At 45.2% G+C, this 21,863-nt stretch overlaps 1 long non-coding RNA gene across 1 annotated transcript; it reads left to right on the top strand.

Annotated features, from left to right (window-relative positions):
- The first annotated feature begins 2,087 nt into the window (after positions 1–2,087).
- LOC144675650 (uncharacterized) lies at positions 2,088–21,323 on the top strand. The gene is made up of 3 exons (XR_013575117.1): positions 2,088–2,169; positions 11,894–12,003; positions 21,139–21,323. It is a non-coding gene; the product is annotated as an uncharacterized LOC144675650 (long non-coding RNA).
- The last annotated feature ends 540 nt before the right edge of the window (positions 21,324–21,863 follow it).

Below are 21,863 nucleotides of genomic sequence, written 5' to 3'. Positions count from 1 at the left end.
GCATTTCTTCAGGTTGTTGAGTCCTGACACACTCCTTCGTCAAATCAGGAACACTTCCAGCTTCCTTTTGGAATCTCAGTGGCCAATCACGGTTGATTTCCCTTCGCCAATTTCGCCGTAGATGGCTTGGTCCTCTGCCTCTCAACACCAACACTGGTCGCATTGCCGATTGGCTTCCGTAATTGACAGTTACACTGCTTATGCCTTTTACTTGCCTGTCTTGACCTGTGCAAGTTCTTAGTTTGGTGGCTGCTCACTCCAAACTTAACTGATGTTCACCATTATTCAAATATCTGAAAGTATGTTCCCCGATTTTTCATGTCCACTTCCATTTTAACAGATTTGCCATTTACTTTCACTGTGACAAATATTGGCTCTCTCTTTCCAACTTTCAGATTAAACAATGAGGAATTATCAGAATTTGTTCTTTCAGGCACTTCCACATTGTAGATTTCATTGGGCCTCTTCTTTTGTTTCCAAGCAGCTTGAATCTTTCCTTGCACTGCCTCATGATATGTCCATTTCTCTGACATTAGTAGCATTTGAATTTTTTAAACTGCCAATTGCTAAAAGACTTATTGTTTCCATCTCTATTAAAATTATTCTTCAATTTCACTGTTCAGTTATTTTTCTTTATTCTTCAGCTAGCGGGGACTGTTTCCGGCTTCTTAGCAGAGCCTTGCCTTTTTGCGCCACATTCGGCTGAGGTTTCCCATCCAATGTGGAAGACGATGCCATTTTGCCTACCCTTTGTTGCTTGTGAATCTCTTAAAGTGCTTTCCATGGCCAGTGCTTTCTCTAGCACTTTCTTGAAATCTAGATTCACCTCCGCCAAAAATCTTCTCTGAATAGCAGCTTCTTTCACACCGCACACTAAAAGGTCTCTGAGCATATCATTCAGAGTCGTAGTGAACTCACAACATTCTGTTAGCAGCTTCAGATTTCCCAGATAACATGCAATTGTCTCACCTGGGGCTGTATTTCGCAAATTCAACCTAAACCTGTACATTGTGACTGCGAGTTTGGGTTGAAAATGCCACTTCACAAGGTTCACCAATTCATCAAAATTCTCCGAATCTGGGGCAGTGGATGCCTTCAAACTGTGAATAAAACCATAGGTTTTGTTCCCACAAATACTCAAGAGGATCACTCACTTCTTCTCTTCCCCTGTAATCTCGTTCACTTGATAAAAGAATGTAAGGCGTTCTATGTATTGAGACCAATCATCTCTGGCTAATTCAAAAGGATCAATTCTCCCAAATTGTGCCATTTTGAGGGAGGATAACTTCTTCAATTCTAACGGAGATTGCTAATTACAATCACTGGGTGAGGTACAGTGCCAATTTCTTTCTAACTTGATTTCTTCTGTTTAATCCTTTTTTATCCTTGTCACCAGTCTGTTGTCGGGTGTCCGAGTTTTATCATTGGTAATAGAGTTGATCTTCAGACGCTTCTTGTGTGGACATATTAAGTTTATTTACAATATACTCCGTAGCAACTACACGTGTGCTTGCAGCTCCAACTCTATCTCTACACTGACTGCTGAGGTACCTGCACTACTCTCCTATTGGTTACTACAGATCATGTGATCTTCCTTACAAGTATTATTCTTAAAGGTACATTACACAATAAATTAAAGCATAATTACTATATTCCTCCCCTTCAACTCAGCTGTACATATAATATTTTTCAAGACAAAATAATATTTACACTGGGTAAGGAACTTACAATTTCAGTCTTTCAGGTGGCTTCCTGGTACGTGTGGAACGTCGCAGCTCCACAACTTCAGATTCTTTGTCAGGTTATCTCCTTTCTGGAGTTGTATATATAAAATATATGTATAATATAAGTATATATAAAATAACATCCCAAATGTGACCCCTTTTCTCCCCATCATAATATATTTTGATATTGATAAGTTCCCACTTTGATCTACAATGTGTTTTCTATTTTCTGCCAATTTCCTGTCTCAGCTTGAATGTGAACAGCTCTGATCATGTCACAATCCAGAGCTGCAAAGAAAGTGGAAGTGCCCGTTCTGTGGTTTCACAAGAGAAAACGTCAATGAATTAATTGTGCTAAGGACTGAGAGTCTCAGTTTGCTGTCTATCTCTGTACTGGGAGCTTAGCTGCTCAGTCTCAGTGTTTCTGCAAGTCTCTTCCCACAAGGTAAGCAATCTAAATGTGATCATAATTCTTTTTATTGAATTGATTTAAATGTGGTTTGAGTAATTGAACACATTGCTCAATCTGCTACATTCTGAATGTTTACTCTTTCAAATCAGCTCTTCTGCTGCACCCTGTTCCTCATGAGACTAAACAAGGACATCAAGTGCCTGTTCATGTGGTTTCATCTTTTTCATAAAACTCCAAGGAGGTTTCTTACAACTGAATGACTGCCATCTGCCATTTTATACATTTTAATCTCTCCTGCTTGTTGCCTGGCCAATGTAATTTTTTGGCTAGAACTAGTCTTGGATTCTCTAGTTTGCCATGTGATGTTCTGGTTCTGCTTGAGGTTTTGATTGACTTCAAACTTCTGTTGCCTGTTCAATTCTTTAACTAATCCATGATGTCCAATTGAATTGAAAATGTCTCGTAGGAAAAAGAGAAGCTAAAGTCACAAATGCAAAGTAACAGAACAGATGAATCATTATTGACAATCTTGATTGGTTATCTTTAACATCAAAGTGTCAGCTACCCCTAATTTTAAGTCAGTTCCTCCAGTGAATATGATACAGGAAAAAGCAGAAACTCTAATTGACGTAAGGATCTGTCAACCTGTTACTTTCTAATTCAGCTTGGAAAGCACGGCAATGAAATCTTGCAGCTTCATGTTGTCAAAGTTTCCCTTTCTCAGCACAGTGCTTGTGATGTGGTACAATGCTCCTGTTCTTACAAACCACCCTCAGACCTACTGTGAGTAGCACCATATCAAATACATTATCCTTAAAGTATGCAGTGTGGAAATATATAATCAGGAGGATTTGTCTCTTTAAAATGTTGGAAAATAATGTAATTGATGGGCTTGTCTCATGGTTCCTGAGTCTGGTCACGTGACTAACCCGAAGCAGTAGATGATTATCTTCCTGTCACAGTTTTAGATGAACCACATTGGGGTCTTAGGCAGAATGTTGAAGGATGTGGCTGTGGTTCATCTAAAACTGTGATACCAAGATAACCATTTACTTCATTGTGCTGCTCACATGTTCAAAGCCAGGGCAATTAGACAAACAAATGACAATTTTGTCCAGCATTTGCAGATATGGAAATAAATAATCTAACTTGTGTTCCAGAGTTGGTTTGATATATTTCATTTGTAATTTCACATTTAAAAATCACTTGTCACACATTTCAGTTGAAATGTTCAAAATATGAAATGTTGGTCTGAACTCGTTTGTGGCCCTTTCCGATCAGAGTCAGAAGATTGTGAATCTGACTCCAGGGGTCTGGATATCTAATCTCAACTGATTCTTCAGTCCATTCTAATGAAAGGTCATCTTGACCTCAAACGTAAACTCTCTTTCTCTCCACAGATACTGCCTGACCTGCTGAGAATGTCCAGTAGTTCTTGTTTTCATTTCGGATTTCCAGCAGCCACAGTATTTTGTTTTTGTGTATTTGATTTTTCATTTTTTTTGGAGCTGTCATCATTTGAACGAGATGTTAATCTGATGCACTGTAGCTGCATGCTTCACAGAAGGCCAGGTTAGTGTGAGGCTAGTCCCATTCAAAGTTATTTGGCACTTCTTAAACGGGAGGTATATTCTAACTGCTGCAGGTGCTGGACTTGGATGGGAGAGACATTTTTCAGCAAGAAGAAACCAAAGGATTGGGACAGTAAGGTGGGGAGTGGACTCCTGGGTTCTCAGATACAGCGCTAGAGGCCTTAATGCAGGAGGTGGCATGGGGGGTTAAGAAGCCTTCCCAATCAGCACTTAGAAGGCAATTGGAGCAGATAGCTTCAGAGGTCAATACCAGGTTTCTGGCCCTGAGGATCTGGACACAGTGGCAGAAAAGGTTCAATGGCCTCACACAAGTGTCATAGAGCCATAGAGGCATAGAGGCCTACAGATGGCCCTGAGGCCCATCGAGTCTGCGCCGGCCAAACAAGTACCTAACCATTCTAATCCCATTTTCCAGCACTAGACCTTGTATACCATTGCATCGTAAGCGCATATCCAAATACTCCTTAAATGTTCTGAGGGTATCTGACTCTACCACCCTTTCAGGCAGAGAGTTCCCTATCTATGCCACTCATAATTTTATAAACCACAATCATGTCCCCTCTCAATCTCCTCTGCTCCAGGGAAAATAACCCCAGGCTATCCAATCTCTCATAACTAAAACCCTCCAGCCCAGGCAACATCCTGGTAAATCTCCTCCGCACTCTCTCTAGTGCAAGCACACACTTCCCATAATGCGGATTCCAGAATTGCATGTAATACTCTAGCTGTAGCCTAACCAGCATTTTATACAGTTCCAGCATAACCTCTCTGCTCTTATATTTTATGCCTTGGCTAATAAAGGTAAGTATCCCATATGCCTCCTTAACTGCCTTATCTACCTGTCCCGCTACCTTAGGGGATCGGTGGACATGCACACCAAGTTCCCTCTGATCCTCGGTACTTCCCTGGGTCCTACCATTCAGCCGGTATTACCGTGCCTTGTTTGTCCTGCCCAAGTGCATCACCTCACACTTATCTGGATTAAATTCCATATGCCACTGATCTGCCCATCTGGCCAGACCCTCTATATCCTCCTGTAATCTAAGGCTATCCTCCTCACTATTTACCCCCCTCCAATTTTTGTATCATCCATGAACTTACTGATCAACCCTCCTACATTCAAGTCTAAATCGTTTACATAGGCCACACACAGCAGGACACCCAACACCAATCTCTGTGAAACCCCACTGGACACAGGCATCCAGTCACAAAAACACCCCTCGACCATCAATCTCTGCTTCCTGCCACTCAGCCAACTCTGGATCCAATTTGCCAAACTGCCTTGATCCCATGGGCTCTTATCTTCATATCAGTCTCCCATGCGGGACCTTATCAAAAGCCTTGCTGAAGACTAAGTAGACTACGTCAAATGCATTGTCCGCATCTACACAACTGGTCTCCTCTTCAAAAAATTCAATCAACTTGATTAGACATGACCTCCACTTAACAAAACCACGCTGACTGTCTTTGATTAATCCCTGCCTCTCCACGTGTAGATTAATTCTGTCCCTCAGGATTGCTTCCAATAGTTTCACCACCACTGACGTTAGACTGACTGGACTGTAGTTCCCTGGTTTATCCCTTTCTCCCTTCTTGAATAACGGTACCACATTGGCTGTCCTCCAGTTCTGTGGCACCTCTCCTGTGGCTAGAGATGTATTGAAAATTATTGCCAGCGCCCCTGCTATCTCCTCCCTTGCCTCACTCAACAGCCTGGGGTACATTTCATCCAGGCTTGGAGATTTAACTACTTTTAAGCCTGCCAGACAACCTAGAACCTCTTCCCTTTCTATGCTAATTTCTTTAATTATATCACAATCCAAATGCTTGATTTCCATACCCATGTTGTCCCTCTCACTTGTGAACACTGACACAAAGTTCATTTGGAACCCTACCTACTCTTCGGGCTCCACACACAAATTACCACTATGGTCCTTAATAGGCCCAACTCTTACCCTAGTTATCCTCTTTCTCTTAATCTACTTGTAAAATAACTTTGGATTTTCTTTTATGTTACCAGCCAGTGTTTTTTTCTTGTCCCCATTTTGCTCTCCTATTTTCCTTTTCAATTTCCCCCCTGCACATTCTCTACTCCTCGAGGGTTTCCATTGCTTTGAGCCCTCAGTATCTGCCATAAGCCTCCCTTTTTCTCTTTATCCAATCCTGTATATCCCTCAACATCCAGGATTCCCTGGATTTGTTGGTCCCACCCTTTGTCTTTACTAGAATATGTTGGACCCTGTGCTCTCCCTACTTCCATCTTGAATGAGTCCCTCTGCTCTGATGCAGATTTACCTAAAAGTAGCTGCTCCCAATCAAATCTGGCCAAATCATATCTGATCTTATTAAAATTGGCCTTCTCCCAATTTAGAACTCTGATTTCTGGCCCATTCTTATCCTTTTTCATAACAACGTTGAATCTAATGGAGTTATGATCACTCTCTGCAAAATGCTCCCCCACTGCTACCTCTACCACTTAACCGGCTTCATTTCCTAAAGTTAAGTCCAGGACCTCTCTTGTAGGACCTTCTACGTACTGGCTTAAAAAGTTCTCCTGGATACATTTTAAGAATTCCGCTCCGTCTAAACCTATCACACTATGGCTAACCTAGTTAATGTTGGGAAGTTGAAATCCCCCACTATTACTACACTATTCCTTTTACACTTCTAAGTGGTGGAGGTCATTGAATGCATCTTTCAATGCTATTGCCTCCATCTGCATCACCATCCTCACACATGAATCAATGAACCAGACCCCTACCTCTCGCTTCTAGTAATCAGGGATCATGACTAACATTCAAATGCTCTGCATCTCCTCTAAACTACATACTCCCAGCTATTCAGCTGTGGAAGACAAACACATGGCAACACACTCACTGACCCTCTTCTCTCTCCTTTGCAGTACATAAGGTAACACCTAACAGTAGGGAGTGGCAGAGAACTGATGGGGACAGGCTCAATTGCATGTCCTCACCACCTAGTGCTCAATACTATGGGCATGACCAATTGGCTATGCCAACTGGCATTGCTGAAACCATCGAGGATGACAGACTTTTCCTGCCTTATGTATCTTCTGAAAGACCACATTACCCTCATCTTACAATTTGGTATGATGTAGGAACTGGAGATTGTGTAACCATACATTTCATGCTTTGTAACCAAACCCTTTTCATTCACCCCAAATCTCCCCATGTGACTTTATTCTTTCAGACACACGAGAATACTTGGCCAGTCAGTAGCGAATGAAGAAAATGGCTGAGATAAAACTCTGATGAAAATGGACCACCACTTGATCTGACACATTAAGGCACCGGCTCAGATACAGGAAGAATAAAAACTTGAGTGGGTGTTGTAGAGGTGAGATCTGCATGTGGTGAGTCAGGCCAGTGTCCCAGCTTCCTGGAGAGTGAAGTTACAAATGTGTGCTCCTGCAGAGGGCTCAGATGTGGACTGTGATGTGGTGGCACATAGAAAAAAGCTGGTGGGCATGTCGACCAAAATGTTTGGTGCATTGGCGGGCCTGCCACAGATCTATTGTCACTGTCAAGGACCATGGAGCAGGGGTTTTTCTGGAGCTTGGAAATGAGAGCGGGAAATAGTGGTCAACACCATTAGAATATTTGTGAACCCAGCAATGATGCAGCGTTTGATAATCAATGTCTTAGCTTCCATTGTGGCACAATCTGAAGCCAATCATTGTCTCAGTGTTGACGTGGAAACTCAGGCTGAGCTCCTGACATCTCTGTTTGTTTCCGTGTAATTCAGCTTTTTGACTTCCAGGCTCAGGCAGCTGCCATCATGGCTGAGGATGCCAGTGTTCAAAGGGATTCCCAGTTTCAGACAGCACTCCAGTAATCTGTCCTCAAACAGATGACTCGGATTGATGTGGCAGCTTGGAGATGGCGGGAATGTCTGACTGGTGCCACCACACAGGACACAGACTTCCACAAAAACAGCAAAAGAAAATCAAAAACTCTCTCCCTGGATGTTCCATAGTGAACCATTTAAATAATGCTGATTGAGGGTCTCTCATTACAGCTGAGCCCAAGTTCAGGTGCGTTGTTAAGAGCGGTGGTAAGAGCGCGTGTGAGGTCCAAAATGGCAGGTCACCTATCCAATCAGTGTTAAATGCTGACTGACAATGTGGTCTACCCATTCTACATTCTTATGATGCACACACAGGACAACTGAATGAGTGCATTTCAAAAGATGGCAATCGGCACGGAACACCTTAGAAGTCATTGGAAGCAGAAACAGCGCCATTTTATTCTTCTCCAGCTCCTGTAGTGCTGAAACCATCAAACTACGGAGCCAGACCGCGTGGCTCAAGATCTGAGGAACAAACGGTGTTTCTCTGCGCACAGGCAGAAGCACCATAATTTTTCATATATAATTCACACCTAGTATGTAGGTCATAGATTTTGGAAGTGCTGTGATACAGTCTTGTTGTGCTGTGCAGCGCATCCTGTAGTTTGAACACACTGCAGCAATGGTATGCTAGTGGTGGAAAAAGTGAATGTTTAAGGCATTGGATTTCCAATCAAGCAGATTAATTTGTCTGGGATAGTCAAGCTTCTTGTTCAGTTGCAGATGTACTTACTTTGGCAGGAGGAGAATATTCCATGACACTCCTGACTTTGGCCTTGTAGAAGGTGGGGAGTGTATTGGGGAAGCACTTGCCACAATGTACCCTGCCTTTCACCTTCTCCAACAGCCACAACATTTACATGGTTGGTACAATGGAGTTTCTGTTCAATGGTGATCCCCAGGCTATTGATGATGGGTGATTCAGCGATGATAATGCCGTGGAAGTTTTTTTATTATATTGGTATTATCAATAAGCTTTGCATGAGTGCATAAATATTCATCGTTGTCAAATAGTACTCTCATTTGCATAAAATTCATATTTTTTTGATCAATATCATTTAAATAGTTTTGCTGGAGAGATCTTTTGTAAATGTATTTTTTGTCTATTCTTCCTATAATTGGTAATTACATTTCTCTTTTTAATTCCTAATACAATTACTTTATTTTTAGTTTAAAAGTCTAAGGGCTGGATGCTACAGGGCATCATGGTTCCCACATCTCCATCTTAAAAGTCACTGGGGGTTCTGCCCATCACACTGGCAGCAGCGTTTATTGCCTTAAGGCGAGACTTTTGTCCCTATTGTGGGAGGAAATTCTGACTTAGAGAGCTGTCAGCCAATCAGATGGCCAGCAGTCTCTAGTCACAGCAGTGGCAGATGGAAGCAGCAGTCTCTAGGCACTCTCAAAATAGAGAAGCGGGGAATTAAGATAAGTTGAGGGTATCACCAGGACAAGGCTGACAGACCCAGGTGAGGAAGTTGATGGGAATGGGGCCAGGTTGGAGAGGCCAGTAGGGAGTGCGGCCATTGTGGTTGAGGGGCCTGACACTGATAAGCAGCGGATGCCCACCAATGAGGTCACTCCCTTGCCCGACAGCAGTCCATGGAGCTATAGCAGCTGGGCTTCCCACATGGCATTGGCATCCACCTGCCCCAGGTGAAATGGCAATGTGTACATGATGAGGCCCTTATGAATGCGCTGCTAAAGGTACTCATTGGTTGTTTTGGGTTTGATTTTCCAGACAGGTTTCTCATTAGAAACATCAAACTTTATTTACAGGCTGAAGCAGCAGTTACATGCTTCCAACAAGCTCCACAACTAGAAGAAGAACTCCCACTCTAACGTTCTCCACATTAAGAGCTGATTCGTTACGTGTCACATGATACTATACAGCACAATAAGTCTTCAATCTACAGTTACCATGTTTGTTAACGCTACAATTACTATATTCCTCTCCCTTTAAATTTTTTGTACAGTTTGTATTTACAAGATTATCTACCTTCATGACATTACAAATATATACAGAGGTCATTGAGTTATAAGTTCACTCTCTCAGGTGGCTTCCTGATCCTGGTGGAATCTCATAGATCCATGAATTTCAATCTCTTATAGGATCCACATTATCTGGAAACTCAGCAATGTCAGGTACCTCTTTAGCCACAGGCAGTTCAGTGTTATCTCCTCCAACAGAAACATCTGGTATGTCTTTCCTTGGTTGAACAATTTCAACAGGGAGCACGATTTCTACAATGGAACATCATTTTTTTGCTGGTTTCTCCCTTCTTCTCAAATGATCCACATGTTTGTAGCTGATACGGCCACTTCTACATGGTACGAGCAAAACTATTTCACCAATGTCCTGGCAGTATCCAGTGATATAAGGCTCCCAGGGCTTCCTGTGCACCCTCCTCAATTACCAAGGCTTCCCTTGAGCCCTCCTCAATTACCAGGAATTCCCCTGAGCCCTCTCCAATTTCCAGGACTTCCCCTGAGCCCTCTCCAATTACCAAGACTTTCCCTGAACCCTCTCCAATTACCAGGGCTTCTCCTGAGCCCTCTCCAATTACCAAGGCTTCCCCTGAGCCCTCTTCGACTTTCTGCTGCTGTTTCCATTCAACTGTTTAAAACAGTCTTCACTCCTTCATGTTGCTGATGGTTACACATTATTTTTGCATTTGATTTTGAAGGAAAATCAACTGTTCTTTCAACTGTTTATTTTCTGGTTGCCTCCCTCTGGGTCCTCCTGTTGCCATTGGCAGGGTTGCCCTCGCTCTGGGTTCGCTTTGGCAGAATTGCCTTCTCTTTAGAGTCTCTTGTCTTTCGCAGAGTTGCCTCATCTCTGGGGTCTCTTGTTGCCATTGGACCTGTGCAGAGAGTTTCCCTCTCTCTGGGGCCTCTTCTAATTAGCTGTCAATAGTAACATTTTTTGTATTTATCACTTTAAATGCATTGCTGCTTTAAGAGCAGTCATTGATTTTTTTTACCAGGGCTGTCTCTGCAGTTGTTGACTTTTCTGGGCTGTTTTTGAGTTTCCTGTACTTTTTGTGATTTGACACCAGCAAATGTGGCTGTTTTTTTTTACTAACTCCGCAGGTTCATTTGATGTTGGGCATCCCTCACTTCGGGACACCCAGCGGCCTCGTGGTCCATTCAGGGCCATTTTTAAAAACAATTAAAGCTGTTGCATTGATTTCTATTCTGATTGCCCTTTTCTAAAACTTGCAATCTGTCAACTCTGCAGCAAGCTTTTTTTTATTTTTAACGCTGCATCCTTTTTTTTACTGTGCACTGCAGGTTGTTTTTAAACCTTTCTTTACTTGAAGCTGTGTGCCAGCTTCTCTAACCTACTCAGCCAGCAGGGCTGCCACCTATTTTACGATTTATGTACAGATTCTCTTTTGTTTTTATTTTTTGCCTCTGCAGCTGCCGTTTTCTTTAAAATGTTCGGAATGCTCCGCAAGTTTTCTCAGCCATTTGGCTCGGGGCCTGTTTTTTTCTTTAACTTAAAATGACAGAGCTTCCGTTTCTTCTGTTTGAACTCGGTGGCATACTGGGTGAGTATATTTTCCTTTTCATCTATTTAAACAAGACTCTCACAGTTGCTAGGCGAGGGACAACACCAAACCTGATCCCTTCCTCATCGCCAATACTTTATGAACTTGCTTTTCCAGACAGGTTTTTCATTAGAAATATCAAACTTTATTTACAGGCTGCAGCAGCAGATATATGCTTCCATCGATCTTCACAGATGGAAGAATAACTCCGACTCTAAGATTCCCCGCACTTAGAGCTGATATGTTCACACTGTCATGTGATAGTAAATGGCACAATACGTCTTAAAGCTACAGCCGCTACATTCCTTAAAGCTACAATTACTACATTGGCCCAATGCCTCCACTGTTCCCCCATAATATTTGAGACAGATTGCCAGTGGGTGGGGAGGCAGCGGGCAGGACACCCATTGGATTTTATGAGCCCTCTGGCCTTCAAACCTGCCGGCAGAGGAGAGTATGTTGCTGTGGGATAAATGTGGATTATATATGGTCCGTCGTATGTTAGTATGTATAACTTTTATTACACTTATCAGAGGGAGAGGTGGTATCATGACGGAAGAATTTCATTGCACGTTTTATATTTCCCAATGAGAATGAGGAAATAATGTGTTAAGATGTTTTACTTCATTTCGTCATATATACAGTCTGAGTGATAAACATATGGAAGAAATGTGTCTCAGTTACACTTCATGTTTTTTTGGTGCGATATATCAATAACTGTATCTAAATGTATATTTCTCACAGGCAAAGAGACTGAATCTGTGAAATGAGTCTACGATTTTCCTGCAGCAAATTGCCAGCTGGTTCGATATTCATTTTCTTTGTGTTTCTACTTCCGCCTGTTTTCACACAAAGTAAGTGCCTTATTTCCATCAGTCACACATCTTACTTTACATTATCATAGTGTTTAATGAATTTACATATCTACTATTGTGAAAGGAAATAATGTCTTTACTATTATGTTCCTGCTCCTTTTAACAGGATGTGTAAGTTCACTTTTCCGATTCCAGCAATGGGACAATTTAATAAAATGAAAACTGTGAACATATTTCTCACTGCTCTTAACTCCGTTTCCTGATCTATCTCTGAATTTCCCTGTTCACCTCTACATATACTCTTGCATATAACAAACTTCTATCATATAGCTTGCTGTCACATTTCAAAGTATCACAATCACTCCGTGGAACTCTTTCTGGAATCCATATATTTGATATTTAAACATTCAATTGTCAACCGGTTACATATGTTACAGAATTCAGGTTTCCAATATATAATAATATTCAAATGTGAATTTATGGTTCTAAAATGAGGAACAGTTGAAAATACTTTATTGTTTGAGCCCATAGAACCTATTGTAGCTACGCAAAATTATGGAAATACTCAGGTCCGTCAGAACTGACGATAAGTCATTGACCTGAAAAGTTAAAACGGGTGAGATTTTAATTCAATGAAAGCTCATTCGCTAAAACAGAGTTAAAATTGGGCCCATTGCCTCTCTTTCTCTCTCCACAGATGCTGCCGGAGTTGCTGAGTGTTTCCAGCAGATTGTATTTTTATCTCAGATTTCCAGCATCCCCAACCATATTTGTTTTTTTTTACACGATACTGTTCAACTCAAATTTAATTTGAAAAAGTTTAATAATTTTACACAGTTTGGTTTTTCAACCAGAGCTATTGTGATTCTAGAATTTGTGATGTGAAAATGTAACCAAAATATTGGTTATAGTGAGGATTTTACTATTTCACTTTTACCCTTTAAAGTAAAGGCTGATGATGTTTTGAAGGTGGAAATATATTCCAGTGAATGATGAACTATTGACTGAAAGATGGGACCAAAGCCACCAGGGGCCATTTGGAAATATTCAAGTGCATTAAGTACATTTTTCACCATCACAGCCATGGATGTCACCTGCACTGATAAGACACAGCACCTGAAATACACTGCCAGTCAGATCCCTAGAGCTGGTTTATCCCCGTCACATTTCAGACACAGTGAAGAGTGGACGCAGGAAACACCTGAACTCGTCCCAACTTGGGAAACCCCATTACAAGATAAACAGGATGGAGACCCACATAACTGTATCCTTCCCCACTTTCTCTCCCATGAGCTCCTGTCCATCCTGATAATGTCCCCTGTAGACCAGGAGTCACAAGGAGTTCTGGAACCTTTATATTCTGTCTAAGGTTTTAACCACGTCCCCTCTTTTTATTTTGATTGTTTTTTGTATTCGTGTTGTATATTCAGCTAACTCTCATAATCAATAGACTGAATATAATAGGATTGTTCTGTTTTTCTCTGTAATAGTGATTGAAATGAAGACAATATTATTTGCTGATTATAAAAATATGACTCTTAAGTTAACACTATAATTATTACATCTGCCGCCATATGTACACACTTGACCTCTCCCTTCAGCAGCACACACTCACCCGATCTCAAAGCTCTCCTTGTCCCCAGTTCCACTTCATTCTTTGTCTCATCCAACGCCTGAACAAGAAATATTTTCTCTTCCTTTCAGGGCTTGAGGAATGCAAGTTCCAACAACTTCCTTTATTCTGCTACTAACACCTGCTTTACTCTTTAATGCTATTATTACCATGGTCTTTGTCTTGTGTTCTGTGACATATTTGTCATTTAATCTCTCCAGACCTATAACCTATCCCTGACCTTCTATTTGGCTCCAGCTGCAACCCCCCCACATTTTCAACAGCATAAACCTCATCACATTTCTATCTAATCCCAGTTCTGAAGAAGAGTCACATTAGACCCAAAGGGGACTAAATGTGGTTCCGGATGGGAAAAAGGACGCTTTCCCTGCCAGCCACAATAATAGATTTTCAAACCGTATCGTAACATTCCCAGCATTTCCAGCCTCATTAATAATTCAATCCCGGCAAACACGCTGGGTTGGTGGTGGGGCAGCCTCTGATTCGCCTGCCCCGCCATCACCTGAGACCTTCAGTAATCCAGGCAACATATTTAAAGACCTCCCCTGCAAAGAGCTAACACTCTTCAAGGGACAGCAGCTGCTGGGGCCTGATGGCTGCCAAAGGGAGGAAACATGCTGCTCCCAAATTTAGCAACGCCTCCCTCAAGCACCTACTGGATGCAGTGGAGGCCCCGTCGTGATGTCCTCTACCCTCGCTCTGGGCGAAGACCAGCAAGAACGGTCATCAATCCAGCATGGGAGGCGTGGCAGTGGTGGTCAGCGCCAATACCCTACAAAAGAGGACAGCCACCCAGTGCCAAAAGAGGATGAATGATCTCCTCTCTTCTGCTCGGGTGAGTCACTCAACTCATCATTCTCAACTCACAAATCCACAGGGATCTCATTCACTGCCAGATCAAGGGACATCACCATTCACCCTCTCACACACACGTTCATTTACCCTGTGGATCTTGTCCTCATCCCACCCATGATACCAATCACCACACACACACACACACACACACACACTCATACACACACTCTCACACACACTCTCACACACACTCTCACACTCACACACACACACACACTCACTCAGACAAACACACACACACACACACTCACACACACACACACACACACTCACACACACACACACTCACACACACACACACACACACACATGCCAGGCATGCTTGTTATCTGGCCCGGCAGGCATCCTGCTTACATGCATTCATTAGGACAAATCGGCAAACAACAAATGGGGGAGGTTGCAGACTGGGGGAGGAATGTCTGAAATCATGGTCCTCACGGGCTTTGAAAATACAGTCATCCCGCTGACCGGCGATGATCTGGACTGTTCCTGTGCTGATGGTGAAGTTGGCGTTGCTTTACCAAGTTAGGATCCAGCAGCTCAGCATCTATCAGACAACCATGCTGTGAGGCAGTTCCCCTGATCGGCAATCCCCTGACATGCACTAATTTTCTCTCCTTGCTTTCGCTGGTGCATCTGGGAAGCAGCCGAGGGGGTCCATGGACGAGGTCCTCGACTCAAGCACTGAAGAAACCTTGGAAGAAGAATCTGATGACACCCTAAATGAAGGCCCATTGCAGTGCTCACCCTCTCCCTCCACCAGTGCAGAGACTCACACCTCGGTGGGGCCTAGTTCTAGAGTAGCCTCGGGATCACAACCTGGTGTGTAACATGGTACTGTCAGACACACAGCAGGCAGCGGCAGGGACTTCCCAGGTTCCTGGCACTCGGAGGACTGCTGGACGCCAGAAACCCGCTGAATCGGAGTCAGATGAGGATCCTCTGGGCTTGGCCATGTCACAGTTGCTGGAGCTACAAAGGTAATCTCGGGAACATCTCGCAAGGCCACCATCTTCTAGACTTTGAGCATTCTCTGGATTTTAGTGAACAAAGTCCGGGGGAGGGGTCAAAGTGACTAGTCGGTACCACAACATGGCAGCAATCAGCCGGTTTATGACCAGAACTCGACCATGGTAAGACAGCACTCGGAGCAGTCCTGTCCAGCGCCGCAGGTGAGTGGTGACTTTGGCATCCAGCTCCTGACAGTTCACCGGCCAGGATTCCACAACAGGGCAGAGGTGGACCCCCAGGTAGATGAGGCTTGTCCTGCTCCAGGTGAAAGGCCTGAGCTCCTCAGGTGTGGGATCCATCTGCCACTGACCAACCAGATTTCCAGAACACTTGTCCAGTTGATCCTGGCAGAGGACACGGCAGAGTAGACCTCCTGGCACTCGTCCATCCTCCACAGGTCAGCTGGGTCATTGAACATGAGGAGCACGTCATCCGTGTAAGCTGAGATGACCACCCCGATGCCCGGCCCGCGCTGAACCAATCCCGACAACCTCCTCCACAAGAGGTGCAGGAAAGGCTCCACACAGATAGAACACAATTGGCCACACAAGGAGCTGCCCTGACGCACTCCTCTCCCAAAGTGAAGGGGCGCCGTCAGGGACCCGTTAACCTTAACCGGACAGCCTGTGGCAGCGTACAGAAGTCGAGTCTGAGCGACATGATGCAGCCCGAACCCAAATGCTTGCAGAGTCCTAAATAAATATTCGTGATCCACCCTGTCGAACGCCTTCTCCTGGTCAAGAGAAAGGAAGGCACTCGACACACCTGTCCTCAGGGAGAAGTGGATAATATCCCAGACCAGACGGATGTTATGAATGATGGTGCATCCCGGGACTGTGTAGAACTGGTCAGGGTTGATCATGTGGTCCAGCACGGTGACAAGGTGAAAAGACATTGCCCTGGCAAAGATTTTGTCATCCGTGCTGAGGAAGGAGACTGGGCGCCAGTTCTTCAGGTGGCGGAGATCCCGCCTCTTAGGCAGCAGGACAATCACAGCCCTGCGCCACAAGAGGGGCATCGGTTACAATACTCTCCCCCAGGAGCCTCACAAAGCTAGCATTGCCCAGGCACCATTCAGGAACGATGGTAAATATCTGTAGATGCAGCAGGCTCTGGGCACTGTTAGCAAACGCAGGCGGGGCAAAGGAGGATAGAGTAGGGTACAGGTCTCCTTCCCCTCAAAGTTCAGTCTCTCACAGCCCTCCCTGCACTAATGTTGCATTCCTACCCCTGCAGACAGCCAGACAGACAAAATACAGTTCTTTTCCCTCACAGGCTCCCACCTTTTGCTGCAAAAGTCCTCCCCCTCCAGCTGGAGTTGGGTCCTCTCCCCTTCAGCTCTCCCCAAACTCCCACTCCCAGGCTCTTCAGACCTTGCTAGGCATCACAAGGCCCTACCCTGCAGGTTCTACTAGACTAGCAGCAGCAGACTTTTTGGCAGCATCTTCTTGATCCAGTTGAGGACTAGAAGGAAGTACCACAGCAGCAGGAACAGCCACAGGAATACTTCAGCAGCAGGAACAGGCACAAAAAAAATCCCACAGCAGCAGGAACAAACACTGGAATACTGCAGCAGGAACAGCCTCAGGAAACCCCACAGCCACAGGAACAGCCTCAGGAAAACAGCAGCAGGAACAGCCACAGGAAAACAGCAGCAGGAACAGCCACAGGAAAACAGCAGCAGGAACAGCCTCAGGAAAACAGCAGCAGGAACAGCCACAGGAAAACAGCAGCAGGAACAGCCTCAGGAAAACAGCAGCAGGAACAGCCACAGGAAAACAGCAGCAGGAACAGCCACAGGAAAACAGCAGCAGGAACAGTCACAGGAAAACAGCAGCAGGAACAGCCACAGGAAAACAGCAGCAGGAACAGCCACAGGAAAACAGCAGCAGGAACAGCCACAGGAAAACAGCAGCAGGAACAGTCACAGGAAAACAGCAGCAGGAACAGCCACAGGAAAACAGCAGCAGGAACAGCCACAGGAAAACAGCAGCAGGAACAGCCACAGGAAAACAGCAGCAGGAACAGCCACAGGAAAACAGCAGCAGGAACAGCCACAGGAAAACAGCAGCAGGAACAGCCACAGGAAAACAGCAGCAGGAACAGCCACAGGCAGCACCAAGCTTAACCACAGCAACAGCCACAGCTCAGCAGTAACGAGCTGCAGCTGAGACCAACCAGGAAGCACAGGTTGGGCACGGGTGTGAATCACTTGTACATAATGTTCACGATTGTAAATAAACTCCCAAGGATGTCTCCTTGCCTATGGCTCCTTGTTCTGATGAGCAGTGTCCATGTCACTCTGATGTGAAACCTTGGTTCCTGCACAAGATAAAGGCAGGTGTCTCAGTCCAAGGCCTCTTCCCTGTGCTTATGCAACCTTCCCAGCACACTGATGGTACCTTCACTGTCACTGGACACAATAGTCATGCCTGCACTTCAATGGGGCTTATCATTGCTGCCAGAATGTCCTGGACCGGTGGCACAGAGTACCATCATTTTCTCTGTGTGCTTTTAGCACCTTTGAGGTGTGGCTGGCCCACCATCTCATCAGCATCTGTGTCCGGTGACAGTGTGGTCCTGGAGGCTTCTGCTCATGAAGGATGCCATAGGAACAGGAGAAGTTAAAGTTTCCCCAGAACATCCCCATGATATGATCCTGTTCACAGAGCGCAAGAGGGTTGCCACAAGCCAGACAGGAGCCAGACATTCACATAAGTTATGTGAGGATCTACGGAGTGTCTCCACCGCGTGTCATCATCATCCTTCTGGAATGTAGGGACTATGAGCATCTGCTGCATCTCCATGACAGGAGATTATCACAGAGGGTATGTGCGCTGTCATCAGCCAGGCAGGAGTCAAATGTTCACAGATGCAAGGTGAGGATCTATGGAGCCCCTTCACGGCAAGTCGATAACATTCTCCATGAATCTAGCAGCTATGAGGGCCTCCCGAAGGTGCCTGTCTCACCTGGACAGCCTGATAGCCTGATCGCTGTCATCTTCCCCTTCGAGCACCTCATCAAACTCATCCCTGTTGACGTCCTCTTCAATGGAAGAGACAATCAACTCCTCCATCTTCTCCTCAGGCAGCTCCTCTCCAGGTTGCAGCGCCAGGTTGTGAAGGGTGCAGCAGTGACGACGATGCGTGAAATCCTCTGGGGATTATATATTGCAGAGTCCAGGCACCACAACCTCACTTTCAACATCCTGATGGTCTGCTCCACCAAGGTGCAAGTTGCAGCATGAGCCTCATTATACCGTCGCTCTGCTGTATTCTGAGACGCCTCTCAGGCGTCATCAGCAACATCCTCTGTGGGTAGCCCTTGCCCCCGAGGAGCCAACCCTGCAGCCTGTGGACCCTGGAAGATGTCAGGGGTCTGAGACCTGCTGAGAATATAGGTGTTGTGGACACTCCCTGGCAATGGCCTGCAGACCTGTAGGATGCGTTTGTGGTGGTTGCACACCAGCTGAACATTCAGCAAGTGGAAGTCCTTGCGTTTGACAAAGATGTCCACTTGTTGCCATGGAGACTTGAGTACCACGTCAGTGCAGACAATGGCACCCGTCACCTGTGGGAAACCTGAGACCTGCACAAATCCCCGTGCTCTTTCATCCTGGCTTTCCTGATCTGGGGTTCATCGCACAAAGCTGTGTGCCTTCATGAATATAGCATCCATGGCATGTTGCATCTTATGTGTTACGAGAGTTTCTGACTCAACCACCCTTACAGACACTGAGTTCCAGGCTCCCACCACCCTCTGGGGGAAAATATTTCTCTTCAACTCCCCTCTTGACCTTCTACCTCTTGCGTTAAATCCCTGCCCCCAATCTATGCCTCCGGGATGCCATTGTACGTGGAGGCTTGTGAGATCCCACAGAGATCACCTGTGGACCCCAGAAAGGAGCCACTGGCTTAAAAATTGAGTGCTTCAGTCACTTTCTAGGCCACTGGCAGTGGATGCCCTCCATGTCTCCATGGCAACAAATCCTGCCGTCACTGGCAGATGTGACTTATCAGTTCCCTGGTCATGCGCAGTCTTCGGCGACAATGTTTCTCACTCATCTACAGGGATGACAAGTGTCGTCTGTAGACCCTGGTTCTAGTTGGGTGCCAATCACAAGGCTCACTGTGGCTCATCAGCGCCATGCACAGGAGCCCCAGCTGCCTCTTCCTGAGGGTGTTGCTACCCCCCCTGCCCACCCAGGTGCCTCCATCGCTCTCTTCTCCTTCGTCCCTGCTCTCTGTGCACCACGAGGTATACAGATAGTTCACCAGACTCCATGTTCCTGCCAGATGAAAGAGAGAGACGCGTGGCTTAGCATGGGTCTACTAAAAACCTCTATTGGTTAAGTCTAAAGGCCCCTTAATGCGTGTCGGAGACTGCTGGCCACCACTTGGATGACCAGGATTCAGTGCACTGCATGGCTGCCCAAAACCCCACCTACATCCACCCTACTCCACATGATCAATTGGCGGCAGCTTTGCCCTCTGGACTGCATGGTGTGCTCTCAGCTCGGGTGCAGGCATTCTCCTAACCTGCACTGCAAGGCTGCACTGTTAGCTTGAACCATGGGGGAGACTGGTCCAAAACTGAATGAAGACATTGCAAGGGGCTGTGAGCACCTCCACTAGTGGCTGCTCCATGACCAGCTTTTGCAAGGAGATTGTATGACTTTCCCTGTTGTCCAGTTGTTCTGTAGTCCACTAAACCACTCAACTGTTTGCAGTTTGTTCCCGAGTGGTGAAAATTTCAGGAGCATTTGGTGGCACTTTCATGCCTCTGCATTGCTTCACTGGGAAGAGAAGCTAGAGGCCCGACTCCAAGCATGTCAATGTGGCTGCATCTGAACTGTCTCAGCTGCAGAGGAAAGGTCACTTCATACAATGGTTCCCTAATGTGTGGCCATCTCCCTCCGCCTCTGCCCCGCTCCCTGCATGTACTTCTGCACCACCATCAGGCTGTGCTGCCTTCCCACCTCCACCAACGGCAGAGCAGCACTTGCTCCAGAACCGCACAGTCAGCCAGTCGGGAAATAGCGAAATGCCTGTGCCCTCGCCTGAATGTGTGGCGCCTGTTCCTTAAGTTCAAACAGGCGACCCTGGCGAGCGCTGTGTAACGTTAGTGCACACTCGCCCCCGAGTTCCTCTGGAAATTCAGCTCACCAGGTGCACCGTCTTTTACATGTTGCTGTGAAACACGTCGGCGTATATCTCGCCGACATTCCCAGATGATCCAGCATGGGGGGATGATTCCAGTGGGCAGGGCTTATAATAATATGCAGATGTATGAAAATGACATTCCTGATGTGCGGCAGCAGGAAACGTGGTCACCCATTGACAGGTGGAGGGGATGTTCGCAAAGCTGGTTTCACAACGGAGTGGAACCGAATTTTGGCCTTCTCACCATATTGTTCACTCACGCCCACCATGACACCCGACACCAACGGGGACGGCAAATTCCAGCCAAAATATTAAGTAATTTTCTTTCTTCACAGATGCTGCCAGACCTGCTGAATAATCCCAGTATTTTCTGTTTCAATTTCAAATTTTCAACATCTGCAGTATTTTCAACATCTGCTTTTATTATGAATTATTACAGACATTGGATTAAGAATTTGGATTTAGAACTTGAGATTTACCATTAAAATAATTACATTTCTTCTTTCTAACAGGTAACACAAATCATATTTATTTTTTGGATGAGGGAGGTGATATCTCACTAAAAGGACCAGACTATCCTGGAGATGGTCCTGTTGTCTGGAAATGGAAACCACACTCAGGGCAAGAAATCCAACAGCTGGTTACTTTTTGGAGAGACGGATGGAGCTGGTGGAGTGCAGATTGGAGCAGACAATTTATAACCAGCGAGTTGTTGAGGTGTATAATAAAAGATCGGTATACCATTAATCTGAGAATTCGCAATCCTAGAATTCAATTTGCTGGATTGTTCACATTGACTCAGACACAGCCGAGAAATGAAATCCTGAAACGTTATGAAATATTTGGGATCAAAGGTGAGTGGAACATAATACAGAAAAAAACGATGATTCTCCATAAATAATTTCAGGTGTAATGATGAGAGATTGCTGGGATTCAGATGGTTCAGGATTTTGGATTTTGGGTCGGGATGCCGACGTTTGGGTCAAATGGGGTTTACAATCCTGCCCCTGTATGGGCACAGTCGCCCAGCAGTGATTTTCCTTGAATTGGTCAATTAGAGGGCAGGCTGGCCTGCTATTTGAGGATGGTGGCCGGACTCTCGAAGCTGAGGACCAATGGGAGGATCAGATAAAACAGCAGCCTGCAGCTCCGGTAAGAGAGAGGGGTTGCAGGCTGCCCATCACAAGGTGGTGGGAACCCAATTGGAATATGTAAATTCCTATTAAACTCCATTTTT

This window comes from Cetorhinus maximus, unplaced genomic scaffold (assembly GCF_964194155.1).
Source record: "Cetorhinus maximus unplaced genomic scaffold, sCetMax3.hap1.1 HAP1_SCAFFOLD_1075, whole genome shotgun sequence".
Taxonomy (NCBI): domain Eukaryota; kingdom Metazoa; phylum Chordata; class Chondrichthyes; order Lamniformes; family Cetorhinidae; genus Cetorhinus; species Cetorhinus maximus.
This window is presented reverse-complemented; position numbering and strand designations above follow the sequence as displayed.